The sequence below is a fragment of the Astatotilapia calliptera genome, chromosome 22 (assembly GCF_964374335.1).
Source record: "Astatotilapia calliptera chromosome 22, fAstCal68.1, whole genome shotgun sequence".
Lineage (NCBI taxonomy): Eukaryota > Metazoa > Chordata > Actinopteri > Cichliformes > Cichlidae > Astatotilapia > Astatotilapia calliptera.
The window spans coordinates 34,001,900-34,016,246 of NC_137442.1; positions in this window are offsets into that span (position 1 = coordinate 34,001,900).

Here is a 14,347-nt window from a genome sequence, read left to right on the forward strand (position 1 = left end):
GAGGACCCAGGTGCTGGATTTTGGAGGCAAAATGTAAACTTGGAAATCGTTTTATTGCCGGGAGTTACGAACTAAAACACAAAACTGTCATGGTCCCCGTGTCTGCCCAGCCAGCCCCGCCAGGCTACATGTGTTTTTGTTTGTTCTCGTTTCTCCTCCCTCCTGCTCCTGCATCACTCAGCCGGGGCGGAGCTCGGGCTCCTGCCTTTGGCATGTACACCTTCCACTAATCACTCACCTGTAGCTCATCACTGTTTCTGGTCACTACTAAAGGGAGCAGCTCAGAGCCTCCTGTCGCTGGAATATTGAACTACCATATTAGTCAGAATCCCAGCTTATAGATTCGTGTCCAATATTGTACGCCTTTTAGTGATTGCTTCCCTTCCTGTCTTCAGATTCCCGGACCCTTCCCGTTCCCCGCAGTTTGGAGGATTAAGCGTGAGTGAGTGAGGAGTGGCTGAGACCCACGAGTGTGGAGCACCCGTCCCTTTCGCTATCAACCCATGGACCCACTGGAGCCCTACCCCAAATCCCTCACTTTGTAAATAGCACCTGGTGTTCAATAAAGTTAAGACTGTGAATGTGACCCGCTGCCTGTGCTTGAGTCTGACCCGCTAGCCCTGACGAAAACACAAAACTCTGGCATGAAGCAAGAAGTTGACAGTAAGACAGAAAACAGAGCACACAGCAGGGCACACGATGACTTACATATACATATGGGGTAAGGGTAGAGTGTTCATTTTTAACGCATTTTGTGTTGAATTTGAGCATAATTGTCCTTTAACTTCTCAGGAATTTTGCTGAGATGAAACTCGGCAAAAATATGGGAGCAGGTAACATTTAAGATTTCAATGAATCATGAATGAAGAAGCACATTATCAGCAAAACTGAAAAGTAGAATAAATGAAAACAATTGGAGTCCTGGAGCTTTGTCTCTCAATTTCCTGGGAAAAAACAAAAAACAAAAAACAAAACAGTGTGTGTGTGCCTATGTTTGCTATCAGCGACAAAGGAGAAAAAGCATACTGTAAAACTGTGTTCTGACAAAGTAACAAATAAAAACTTAAGCTCTACTAGTGTCAGACACAACCTCCAGATCTGGTTTGGGATCTATAAGGAAGCATGTCTGCAAGAATATCATTTTTCTGTATTTAATTTTCTTTTAAATAGTATCTATTTATTAGATTATAAGGCAAAGACCCTAGGATAATACTGAGAAAATCATCTACAGCTAACTGCCACTGTTGAAGAGAGCGGCATCTCTTGGTGGCACTCTGCAACTGAGTGAAAGAAGGTTTATAATGGAAAGTAGATACACCCCAAGGGAAGGAAGGGGGACTCCCAGTGGCTGACTGTCTGCTGACAGCTGGCTGTCAGTTAACTGTCAGCCGGCTGACCTCGGGCTGAAAGCAACAATTTTGAGTGGGTGTATCTGTAAGACGCGCGTTTTATAGTTCGTCTTCTGCATATTCTAGTTTCAAGAGGAGACAAGTGTAAGGAAGTTGCAATTCTGAGGACATGTTCCCCTCCTGTACCCCTAAACCAGGCTGCAACACTTGATGCAGTCATCAGTGGGTGAATAGAAAAACTGCTTGTATGAATGACTGAATGAGGGATGGAGTTCTTATATGGAGTAGAAAAGTGCTATATTATAACCTGTTCATTTACCATTTACACGTCTGTCCAAATACATTTGAATTCATGGATAAATATATTTACATTCAAAAACACTGAAGTTATTTGTGCCATGAAGTGCATGAAGACACAGGTCCTTACAAAGCTCCATTTGCAGTAAAGATAAGAGCAATTAATTCGCCATCTTCTTATCCAGTCCTCTATAGGAGGTTTCTGTGGCTGGGGTATTTTAACATTAATGTATATAGGCTGATTATTTTCATAGGAGAGAAAATCCTTGATTAAAGCTTACTTTGTGGGTGACATCTGTATGAATTGCATCTTTCATGCAGCTGTAATAGGAAGGGCAATGAGCAGCTTTTGTCTGTCCAGTCTTACAGGGTGTTTACCATTTTATATGTGTGTAAATTTGACATGTGCCAAATGCAAGCCTCTTACCAGATGTCTTTCCTTTTTGTCAGTTGTGTTTGTAAAGGAGCAACAGTTAAAACATTTAATGCACATATTTAAAATATAAATATTTAATATGAATATGGTCCTACCTAAACTAAAAAGATTTAATTTCATCACCAAGTTCACAGATAAAAAGGAATCACATATAGACTGATAAGACCTTTATAATTAAAATAATGGGCTTGTTTGTTTGATGAGAGAAAGAACAAAGGTGGGGTAATACATATGGTCCTAACCATTGTGGATTAAGATCACAATCACATTACATTACGGCAAATGTACACTATATTGCCTAAAGCAGCAATTCCCAAAGTGTGGGTGGATACCCCTGGTTAGTCACAAAGGCACTGTGGGTGGGCCTTAGTCATAACAGGATGCTTTCTATTTCAAACTGAATTTCTAAGTCACATATATTTTTATAAATTATTTCGTTTTTAGTTATTTTATATAAAAGGTGATTTCAAACTTGTAGTAGGAGGTGGTTAGTTTGTGTTATAACTCATTACCTTGACCTAAATTTATTGCTCTTGTATTGTAGTTTGAGTCCCACTGGGAGGTGAGTCACTCACTGACCTTAACACTTTGTATATGACTAGGTAGTTTAGAGCCAACAGCCTGCATTCTTTATGTTTTTTAAATGAAATTTTCAAAGGGACAAGGTAAGCGACCCATGTTGTAGGTGACGTCAGACGCCGGAGATTTTGGCGGAGAAAAAGCAAATGGTAGCATAGAGTTTAACAAAGGTTTTTCAAGCTTCAGTATTACCAAATATACTAATCAACTGTCATATAACTAACAACATCTGTTTTATCATCTCTAACACCCTGGAGGACAACGGGGAGAGTTTAGACGCTCTCCAAGATTACATCGACCGCTGTTTTCAAGATTTAGTAATGAATAAGGCCCAGAGTGCATCTTCCCCGGCCAAAATTGAGACGCCGTCATCAAAGAGATGTCGCCCGGCAGACTCCCCCGGTACAACATCGCCTGCCGGCAAAGACATCGCAGACATCCTGGAGTCAATCGACAAGCGATTGTCCAGTTTCGATGCGAGGCTGGCCCTGGTGGAGATTTTACACCGGGAATTTAAATCTCTGAGAGAATCCCTGGAATTCAGCCAGCAGCAGGTGGAAACGCTTGCCGCTGAAAATGCCACGCTACGGGAGTCGGTCAAATCTCTCACCGATAACGTGACCCAGCTAAACATTGAAAATAAAAAAATAAAAGAGTCCGTTATCGATCTACAAGCCCGTAGCATGAGAGATAATCTTGTGTTTTCTGGTATTCCAGAAACTGCCGGAGAGGACGCAGAGGCAACGGTGAAAAGCTTCATTAAAATCCACCTGAAGCTGCCGGAGGACACCGTAAAGAACATCAACTTCGATAGAGTACATCGCTTGGGGGGCGTGCGGTCGCGGACCGGGAGACCACGGCCTATTGTGGCCAAATTCGGTCAATTCAAACAGAAGGAACAGGTGAAGAGTCGCGGCAGAGAGCTGAAAGGAACGGACTTCAGCGTGAACGACCAGTTCTCCAAAGAGATCCTGGAACGACGCAAGGTCCTGTTCCCAGTTCGACGTAGCTTCATCCAGAAAGGCTCCCGTGCTGTCATCGCCGTGGACCGGCTCTACGTGGACGGACAGCTCTACCGCGACCCCGGCACCACACCGTGGTTATATTGACTGCACTCCAGATAAGAACCCGCTACACTCTTTTCTTATTCATTCACACTTTCTCCTTTAACATGGGTTTAACCTAGTAATATCAGTAGGATGTCATAGCAGATATAACACCGTCACCCTCCGTCATTGCTTTAATTGGAATGTTTCCGTTTCGTTTCTTTTTTGTTGTTGTTGCTCACAGTTCATGTGGTTTCTTTCTTTCTCTTGTCTTTCACTGCTGTGATCACCTACTTCCCCACTCACCTACAAACAACACCCTCTATTTCTCCATATTTTCACACCACGATCACGCAAACACATCAGCTCAACGGCAGCACATTCACAACAGCCTCACAGCACGCACAGACTTGCAGGACACATAAGCAAGCCACGCTTGTTCATATTAGTGAATATTCACACACATAGTCAGACTTATGGAGCCTCTCACCACACTTCTTTTTCTCTTTCTATTTACAAACAAGGGATGTTTCCACATTCTCTCCACCTGTCTAAACGAAACACCCAGCATACTTCATTAGACATACACACACAATTATGGGCATGCTGAGGTTTGTCACATGGAATGTAAATGGAGCTGGCACCAGAGGAAAGAGGTTAAAGATATTTAACCAGCTTAAAAAACTACAGGCAGATGTTGTTTTATTACAAGAAACTCACAGACCTGTCACAGGTTTAAACGAACTTAAAACACCTGAGTTTCCTAACGTGTTTGCAGCCTGTTATAATTCTAGACAACGGGAGTAGCAATTTTAATACATAAAAATGTTAATTTTACAGTACTCGATACAGTTATAGATCCAGAGGGTAGATTTCTAATTATTAAACTATCAATATTGAACAAAAAACTATGTATTGTAAGTATATATGGTCCAAATGTTGATGAACCCTCATTCTTCCACGGATTTTTTAGTGCACTCTCTGAACACCTTGATTGCACACTCATTCTTGGCGGTGACCTCAACCTTGGACTAAATGAAGACATGGATAGGCTCAACACAACAGGAACTCAGCGCAATTGGCAGTCCACAAATATAATCAAACAGTATATGAGCGACTTTGGTCTTTGCGATGCATGGCGCTCTCTTCACCCCACCAGTAAGGAATATACTTTTTTCTCGCATGTTCATCACTCTTACTCTCGTCTGGATTATTTTTTGGTCAGCAGCTCACTGCTGTGTGACATTTCAGACACTGAGATTCATCCTATAGCTGTCAGGGATCATGCTCCTGTATCTTTAACACTAATGCACAAGAATAACACTACGCCAAGAAAAAACTGGAGATTTAATATATCACTACTTAAAGATGAAGACTTTATTAAATATTTTAAAAAGGAATGGACTTCATATTTAGACTTTAATGACACTCCCGGAATATCTGCTTCTGTTCTATGGGAAGCAGGGAAAGCTGTGATGAGAGGTAAAATAATTTCTTTCTCATCACACAAAAAGAAAGAAGAAAACAAAAATATTCAGGAATTAGAAAAAAACATCAAATCACTAGAAGAAGCCTACGCGTGCGACCAAGATCAGGAAACATTGAACAAAATATGCAAAACAAAACTAGAATTAAATGAAATTATTAATAAAAAAACACAATTCCTTATACAAAGACTTTGCTTGCAGAATTTTGAACACAGTAACAAATCAGGTCGATTTCTAGCTAACCAGCTAAAAATAAATAAAGAAAAAACAACTATATGTGCTGCTAAAGACTTATCGGGAAACATAATATATGATCCTGGAAGAATAAACAACATTTTTAGGGATTTCTATGAAACTTTATGCTCACCACAAATAAACCCATCTAAAAATGAAATTGATCTGTTTCTTGAAAACGTAACTCTTCCAAAATTACTAGACAGTCAAGCAATGGAACTGGATTCGCCGCTGACGCCAAGTGAACTCCAGGAAGCCCTGATAAGTATGCCCAATAATAAGGCTCCAGGTCCAGACGGCTTCCCTGCAGAATTCTACAAAGAATTCTGGACAATTTTGGCACCAGTATTCCACGGCATGTTGCAGGAAATCGAGGAAAATGGCAGACTACCACCAAATATGAATTCTGCCAACATTAGTCTCCTGCTAAAATCAGGCAAAGACCCTTTATTTCCCTCAAGCTATCGTCCAATTTCTCTTTTAAATGTAGACCTTAAAATAATCTGCAAAGCTCTCTCAAAAAGATTAGAGAAAATGACCCCCCTCTTAATTCATCCTGACCAAACTGGTTTCATAAAAGGTCGGCACTCCTCAACAAACACTCGTAGATTACTTAATTTAATAGACTACTCATACGATAAAAACATCGAAACCATAATATTATCTCTAGATGCAGAAAAAGCATTTGACAGAGTTAACTGGAAATTTTTATTCGCAACTTTACACAAATTTGGTTTTGGAAACTCTTTCATAAACTGGATAAGAATATTATACAATTCCCCAACGGCTCGTATCAGAACAAATGACCAGACATCCTCCAGCTTCTGTCTCCTGAGGGGCACCAGGCAGGGATGCCCACTCTCCCCTTCACTTTTTGCAATTTTTATCGAACCTCTAGCAGCAGCATTTAGACAGGCTACAACAATTAAGGGCATAAAATGTAAGAACATAGAACATAAAATCAGTCTCTATGCGGATGATGTGTTGCTTTTTCTGCAAAACACACAAACCAACCTCTCTGAGGTAATTACTTTAATAAACTTGTTTTCAAGAGTTTCAGATTATTCAATTAACTGGCCAAAATCTACAGTTCTCCCCATTAACTGCTCCTTCCATAATTCTTCCTCTGCCCCACTGCAATCCGGAAATATTAAATATTTAGGTATTAATGTCTCTCCTAAGCTTTCAGACTTAACTAAACTAAACCACATCCCACTTCTAAAGAAAGTAGAAGGCGATCTGACTAGATGGAAATCTTTACCCATATCACTCATGGGAAGGGTCGCCACTATAAAAATGATGATCTTGCCAAAATTAATTACTTATTTTTGATGATCCCTAACAAACCATCACAAGATTGGTTCAGATCTCTGGATTCATATATTTCCAAATTCCTTTGGAAAGATAAACCCCCGCGTATCAGCTTAAAAACGCTACAAAGAACCAAGGATAGAGGAGGATTAGATCTGCCTAATTTTCACCAATACTTCTTAGCCAACAGGCTTCAGTTCATCTCAGAATGGTCAAAACATACCTTCTTAGTTGAGCCCTGGCTAGATGTTGAACAGGCACTATGCAAGGATCTAGAGATTTCAGACCTACCATTTATTAGCTCAAACATCAAAAGACATGAATGCTTTAAAAGTATCAACATCAGCTTTTCTCTGACAGCATGGTGGGAGTTTCTAAAAATAACGGAGTCTTCATTAATCCCATGCAAACGTACACCTATCTGGAATAACCCTGACATATTACAAAACAATAATATGATTAATTTCCCAGAATGGAGTTGTAAAGGAATTAAATACTTAGAACATATATTAGAGGGAACAGAATTTATTCCATTTGACAGACTAGTTGCACAATATGGGATCAACAAGACAAGATTTTTAGAATATCAACAAATTAAATCCATAGTAAAAAAGAAATTTAACCTCAGTCAAGTTGAATTACAAACACCACTAAGTGCGGCACATTTTCTTACTCTTAAATCCCCCAAATTATTATCTAAAATATACAGAACACTTTCTAAATTAGATGAATCAATATCCCTTCCTATTGCAAAGTGGGAAGCAGATTTATCAGTCAGCTTAGACCAAAACTTCTGGTCTCAGATTTGCTTAAAAACCTTTAAATTAATTAAAAATCCCAGTCTGCAATTAATACAATACAAAATACTACATAGAGTGCACTATACAGGTCATCGGATGTTCAAGATGGGCTTTACATCTTCCAACAACTGCTCACACTGTCAAGGCAATACACCAGACAATTACATCCACGCTCTTTGGTTCTGTCCACCAGTGCAAAAGTTTTGGCGCGAGATATGTGAAGACTTATCAAAGTGTCTGAAATGTAACATTCCAACCTCCCCCTTAGTGTGTTTACTGGGCAGCTTAGATAATGTCACTTCAGAAAAGAATATAGCCCATATGATTTTCACTGCCCTATGCATAGCCAAGAAAACAGTCCTCATGAACTGGAAAAATAAAAATAATCTTACTTCTAACCAATATAGAAATTATCTATTAGATTACATTAGTCTTGATACAGCCTCTGCCACCACATCAGATCAATTGCTCTGGACTCCTTTTATCAGCTCCATCACCTAGTGGGGGTGGGGGGTCATAATTTGGTCCCACCTTCACTGTTGTGATTGGTGTGGGGGTAGGGACAGGCTTAGGGCGTCGGGGGGTTCCCCGGAGGCATCTTCCTTGGGGGGCTCAACCCGGGGTAGCGGTCATGTCCGGTTGGGGGCTCTGTTGGCTCTCAGGTGACTGTTTCCTCGCGGCTGCGTGCAGCGGGGCTAGGGGAGGGTCTGTGCTGACGGACGTGGGTTACTGACCTGGTAGCCTGGCTGGCCCTGGGTGGGTCCGGGATGGGCGTGAGGTTCTGGGGGCGCTCCGTCTCTGGGCTGGGGCCCGGGCCGGGCCTCGGGGGCTTGGATCCTGGTTGGTGTGTTGCCGGGGTTGTGGGCGGGTGGGTGCATGGGGGCCCGGCCCTGGAGCAGGGTGCCGCCGGTGCGTCGAACCACCTGGGGGGCTCTTCACCTGGTGGGGGAGATGGTCACATCTTGCAGGAGCTTTCCTCTCTTCAGGAACTCTCTCTGCAGGAGGGGGAGATACAGGAGAGGTGGAGGAAGATCTCAGCCTGGGTGTTTACTGTCTTATGTAGTCTGGAAGATGAGTGGATGGTGGGGTGGGTGCAGTTTTCTCTGTGGTGGGGTTGGGTGGACTGTCCCGGGCTCTGTGGGGCCGGGAGGCGCTGCTGCACTGGGCCCCGGTCTGGATGGGCCTGGGCCCCCTTTCCCTGGCGGGTCGCGGAGTGTGGGAGTGCCTACTGGGGTCAGCGGGGGAGCTGGCCCCAGGGAGGGGTTACCTGCCCCTCTTGGGGGTGGGCACGATACACGGAATCCAAATTACCATCAGGGTGTACACCTCACCCCTGGCGTCGTTGCCCACCTCTCAATTTTAAATACACGTAGACATTGAGGGCTATCAGGAGGGACTATGCGCTTACCTGCTGCTCCTTGGCAGGTAGCTCCATGCCCTCCTGGGTTTTAATTGCACCTTAGAACACACATGCATCAACACTACAATGAGCGGGTGGAGGGAGGTTTGGAGTCTTCTCTCACCCCCATTCTCTGCGGCCTGCTGGAGCGGGAGGGCTAGGTGGAGTTGGCCGTCCGACTGCGGTCTGGAGTGTGGGGCCTCCCTGCTGCTACGGAGTCGGGGTGGTCTGCCTCTCCCCACCGCAGGGAAAAGGGTAACACCACCTGGGTCTGGGTGCAGTTCCCCCCTCCAGGGGCAAGGGTACCTAGACCCGGTTTGTACAGTACGCTTGGGGAGTGTGATCGTGTGTACAGCGTCTCTTTATGTCTGTCTCCACGTTGGTTGAGTGTGGAGTGAGTGCATATGAGAGCATGAGGGGGGGAATGGATGTTTGTGTCTGTGTGTGCCTGTATGTCTGTGTCTATATGTCAGGTTGGGTATCAGACGCCACCTCTCTGGGGACACCTCAGGCCCTTCAAGGTTTGGAGGCCTATCTCCACCTACCACCACTTCCCCTGCCGGTGGCGGACTCCCTCAGGTGTCGGTGCGTTGGTGGTTCTTTGTGTCTGGGGGTGGGCGCCCAGGTACACACCGGCTCACTCCTTGGCGGCCGCTTATCGGGGCCTGGAGCCTGGGGCTCGCTCGGGCCCCTTCGGGGGTGGGGTGCCCCCGGCCTCTCGGCCTGGGGCTCGGTCACTCAGGCACAGCTGGCGGCCGGCGGAGCTCACGGGCGCGTCACTGCAACTCCCCCTGGCTTCTGCTCCGCGGCTGCTGAGTGAACCCTCATCTGGGACTCTCCTCAGCTCTTACTGGAACAGTGGCGCGGCTGCCCCTCTGTTGGTCTTCCATGGTTTCTTGTGTTCTGGGGGCCTCTGGATGTCTGGAGTTTTGATCTCCTCCATACCTGCCTCACACCCTGGAGGACGGGGCTGTGGCCCCCCCACACTCCCTAGCAGATCGTTACATGGAGAAACCTTTGGAATACAAGCGCGCTGATCCACACAGGTATGCACACGGGTGTTCACTGCTCGTAGACCCAAATTACACCTTTCTTGGCTGCTACTTCGAAGCACATCTGTCCTGCGTGCTGCACAACAACATTGAATATTTAGTATTTACTGCTGTTTACACTTAGCTAGATTAATGCGATGGTGTTGTGTTTAGTATGTTGCTTTGTTTCTTTTTTTTTTTTTGTCTTTTTTTGCTTGTTTTCTATTCTTCTCTCAACAGGTGATCCAGGAGATTTTTTTTCTCCCCCCCTTTCTCACTGTCCCTCTCCCCTTCTGTTTTTCCTTTCCTTCCTCTTTCTTTCTCCCTTTCCTATCTCTCACTCATGTCTGTCCCGTCTGTAACATCTGAAAATAAAATATAATAAATAATAAAAACAAAGATCGACCAAATGGACCAATACGGCAATGCCACGATGATCCATTTAGCAAAGTAAATCCATTGGGTATCCTTGTTGGTCTTCAGACAACAATTCTGATGGCTAAAGAACCAAATGGGACAGGCGGGAGAAAAAAATAAATAAAAAATAAAAAAATGAAATTTTCAAAGCATTATACCATTTTCCATTGTATTTTGATTACAGTAAAGATTTAAGATTGGGTGAGTCCCACGGGATGTTCTACTTTCTAAGTGAGCCACAGCAGTCTTGACTTGGGGAATGGCTGGCCTCAAGTATTTACTCAACCATTTAACCCTCTGGGTTTGTTCAGAATCACTACCCTTTCAGCTTGTTCGTGGCCAAAAGTGGCCAACAGATTAGGTCTGTAATTTTTATTATTTTTGTGGGGGGGTTTGCCATCTTTTTCTGCATAAAGTTTTTAACTAACTTCAATTCTTTTCATAAATATAAAATAGTTATTACTTTTTAAATTTTTAACCCTTTAAACACCAGTTTGTTTGTCCACTGCACTAGCTAGAAGACAACCCCAAATCTCACAATTTTATATAATTGCAGTGCTACTGGAATTTCTTGTATTATTAATAGTAGAGTCTGGGACATGTAATTAATTCAACATTGATTATAATGCATTGTTATTTTTGTGCAGGGAGAGCAAAAACATTAAAACTCCCTCTCAGCTTGTTCATGGCCAAAAATGGCCACTCCTTGTTTACATTTACCAAATGCTATAAAATTAATATATATTAAAAATAAATTTAAATACCAGTTAGATCACATAATCCTAGGAACTCATAAATGGAAAAAATCGCAAAACCCCAATTTTTTTCTAAATAATACATGCCATCTGATTTCTTTTCTAACCATGATGGAGGTTAGATGTATAGCAATAATTAACAGTATCAATGAGTTTTATGCATCTTTGTTTTTTTGTGCAGTGACAGAAGAACAAAAAAACTCCCTCTCAGCTTGTTCGTGGCCAAAAATGGCCACCCTGATAAGGATTTTGAAAGGGACTCAGGTGCAGGCCAGGTTTTTCTGTTATGCGAAAGACGGTGCGTTTATTTACAGTGAGTACAATCACCAAGTGGCTATATACAATGTGCAGGGGAAAGGGGTCCGGGTCGCCAGGGTCCGTGGGGAAACAGGGTTAGGGGAAAAGGTGCTCCACACTCTCTGTACGGAGGCTGTGTCCCAATTCACGGTATGCACGCTTGAAGTACGCACACTACGCGTACTACATATGGTGTGTACATATGGTGAGTACGAGAAGTGCGGAAGTGAGAGGCTTGTGAAATGGGACAGTCTAGCCTTCGTCGTGCTGTTCAGGTTGCCTAGCAACCATGATACTAACCGCGAGAAACGTTACATACAGCTTTGATTGACAGAAATGAAGGAGAAAAAATGTTTTGTTGGTCATTCATTTCTGTCATGACGTCACTTTGATTAGTTGAGTATCTGAGGCTGAGACCACGGGACTGTAAAACATGATAGTTGGGCTTCATTCCTGTACTGAACAGTCATTTCAAGATTAGTTAGTAAATAACAATTTGTTGTTCATGAGACTAAAATCATCTCACTGTGGTAATGTAAATATAATATGGCCAATATTATATGTATTGTCAGATTGTTATGAGATATATGTATGTATGTATGTATGTATATATCTATATATATAGATAGATATATATATAGTAGGGGTGCAACAATACACAAAATTCACGGTTCAGTTCGGTTCGATACTTTGGTGTCACGGTTCGATATTTTTTCGATACAAAAAATGTTCATACCTTTTTAATTTGTCATTTATTAAAATTATAAATATATATTTTAACTCAAAAGTACAGTTTTTAAATTTAATGTTGCTGAAACGACAAATAAAAAAAATAAATCTATCTGATTGAGAAATCACTCATCTTCGGAAAAGAGAGTTTATTACAGAGAAATGGCTCTTTCCAAAATAAAAGCTATACTATACGCTTCTTCTGGGGTATACTCTCTTTTTTTTTTTTTTTTTTTTTCTTGCCTGTCCCGTTTGACTCTTTTGCCGTCAGAATTGTTGTCTAAAGGTGAAGAAAGATGCCCAACGGATTTACTTTACCAAATTGACCATCCCAGCCTTGCCATAATGGTCCATTTGATTCACCTTTTATTGTTTATTTTATTTTCACTTGCTGAATACGGGACAGACTTGACTGGGGGAAAGAAGGGGAGAAAGAAAGAGGGAAAGAAAAACAGCTGAGAAGAGGGACGGGGAGAAGGGCAAAAAACAAAAACCAACAGAATAAGCAGACAAAAAAAAAATACATATATCGATCACCTGGATCACCTGTTGAGAAAGAAAAAAGAAAACAAGCAGAAGAAAACGAGAGTAATAGAATAAACAACATCACAATGATCTATGGGAATACAACAGTAAATTCTAAATATTAAACATTATTGTGCAGCACGTAAGATCGACAGCGCACAGTGTGCTTTGAGGTAGAAGCCAAAAAGGGTGTAGTTTGTGTGTGTGATCACCCATGTGTACACCTGTAAGCATGGACGTGCTTGTTTTTTAAAAGGTTCCTTCATGTAATGATCTGCTAGAGGGTGTGGGGGGCCACTGCCCCGTCCTCCAGGGCATGGGGTATACTCTCAGCAGCATGTTAAACATATCAGGTCCCCATAAGGAGAATCATGTGCTAACGGCTGTCTAAATGACTCGGGTAAAGTTTGTAGCATGCGTGCTTGTTGCTTTTGTCTGCTTCCACTTGTCTTTGCACTAGGATGATGTCGGCGTAAATGTGCAGTCATATTCGTTGTTTTCTCACTAGAGCTGTCAGCGTAAATCTCGTTGAAATGACGTTAACGCCACAACACGGCAAATCTCCGTTAACGAGCTACCGCGGATCGCCCAGTGCATGGGGCTGGACGGCCAACACGTTAAGGAGCTAACTGCCCTAACACACTAGCTCCCACCCATGTAATTGAGCATTGCGTGGCACATCCAACATACTGTTTTACTTTAGTCCATGACGCGCTTACCTTCAGGGTCATATGTCACATGAAAACCAAAATAGTTCCAAACGCCAGATCTGAATGAGGGTGGGGGAGGTTCAATTTGCCATGTTGCAAGGGGAGCTTAACTTCTGTCTCGCTAGCTTGCCCTGCGCTCAGTGAATCTGCGTTCGACTACTCCGCCTAGGCTGCACTGTCGAGCGCAGATCCACTGAGCGCTCAACACAGACAGCATCGTCAGAAGGAAAGTTGATAAAATAAATTAAACATTTTTTATTGTTCGATACATATGGGTACCGAACCGAAAGCACTGTATCGAATGGTTCGATATCGATACGAGTATCGTTGCACCCCTAATATATATATATATAAAAAAAAAAAAAACACCCAGCACGCCCCTGCGGGCGGTTTATCCTTCAAGCTCGGGTCCTCTACCAGAGGCCTGGGAGCTTGAGGGTCCTGCGCAGTATCTTAGCTGTTCCCAGGACTGCGCTCTTCTGGACAGAGATCTCCGATGTTGTTCCCGGGATCTGCTGGAGCCACTCGCCTAGCTTGGGAGTCACCGCACCTAGTGCTCCGATTACCACGGGGACCACCGTTACCTTCACCCTCCACATCCTCTCGAGCTCTTCTCTGAGCCCTTGGTATTTCTCCAGCTTCTCGTGTTCCTTCTTCCTGATATTGCTGTCATTCGGAACCGCTACATCGATCACTACGGCCGTCTTCTTCCGCTTGTCTACCACCACTATGTCCGGTTGGTTAGCCACCACCATTTTGTCCGTCTGTATCTGGAAGTCCCACAGGATCTTAGCTCGGTCATTCTCCACCACCCTTGGGGGCATCTCCCATTTTGACCTCGGGACTTCCAGGTTATACTCGGCACAGATGTTCCTGTACACTATGCCGGCCACTTGGTTATGGCGTTCCATGTATGCCTGCCTGCTAGCATCTTGCACCCTGCTG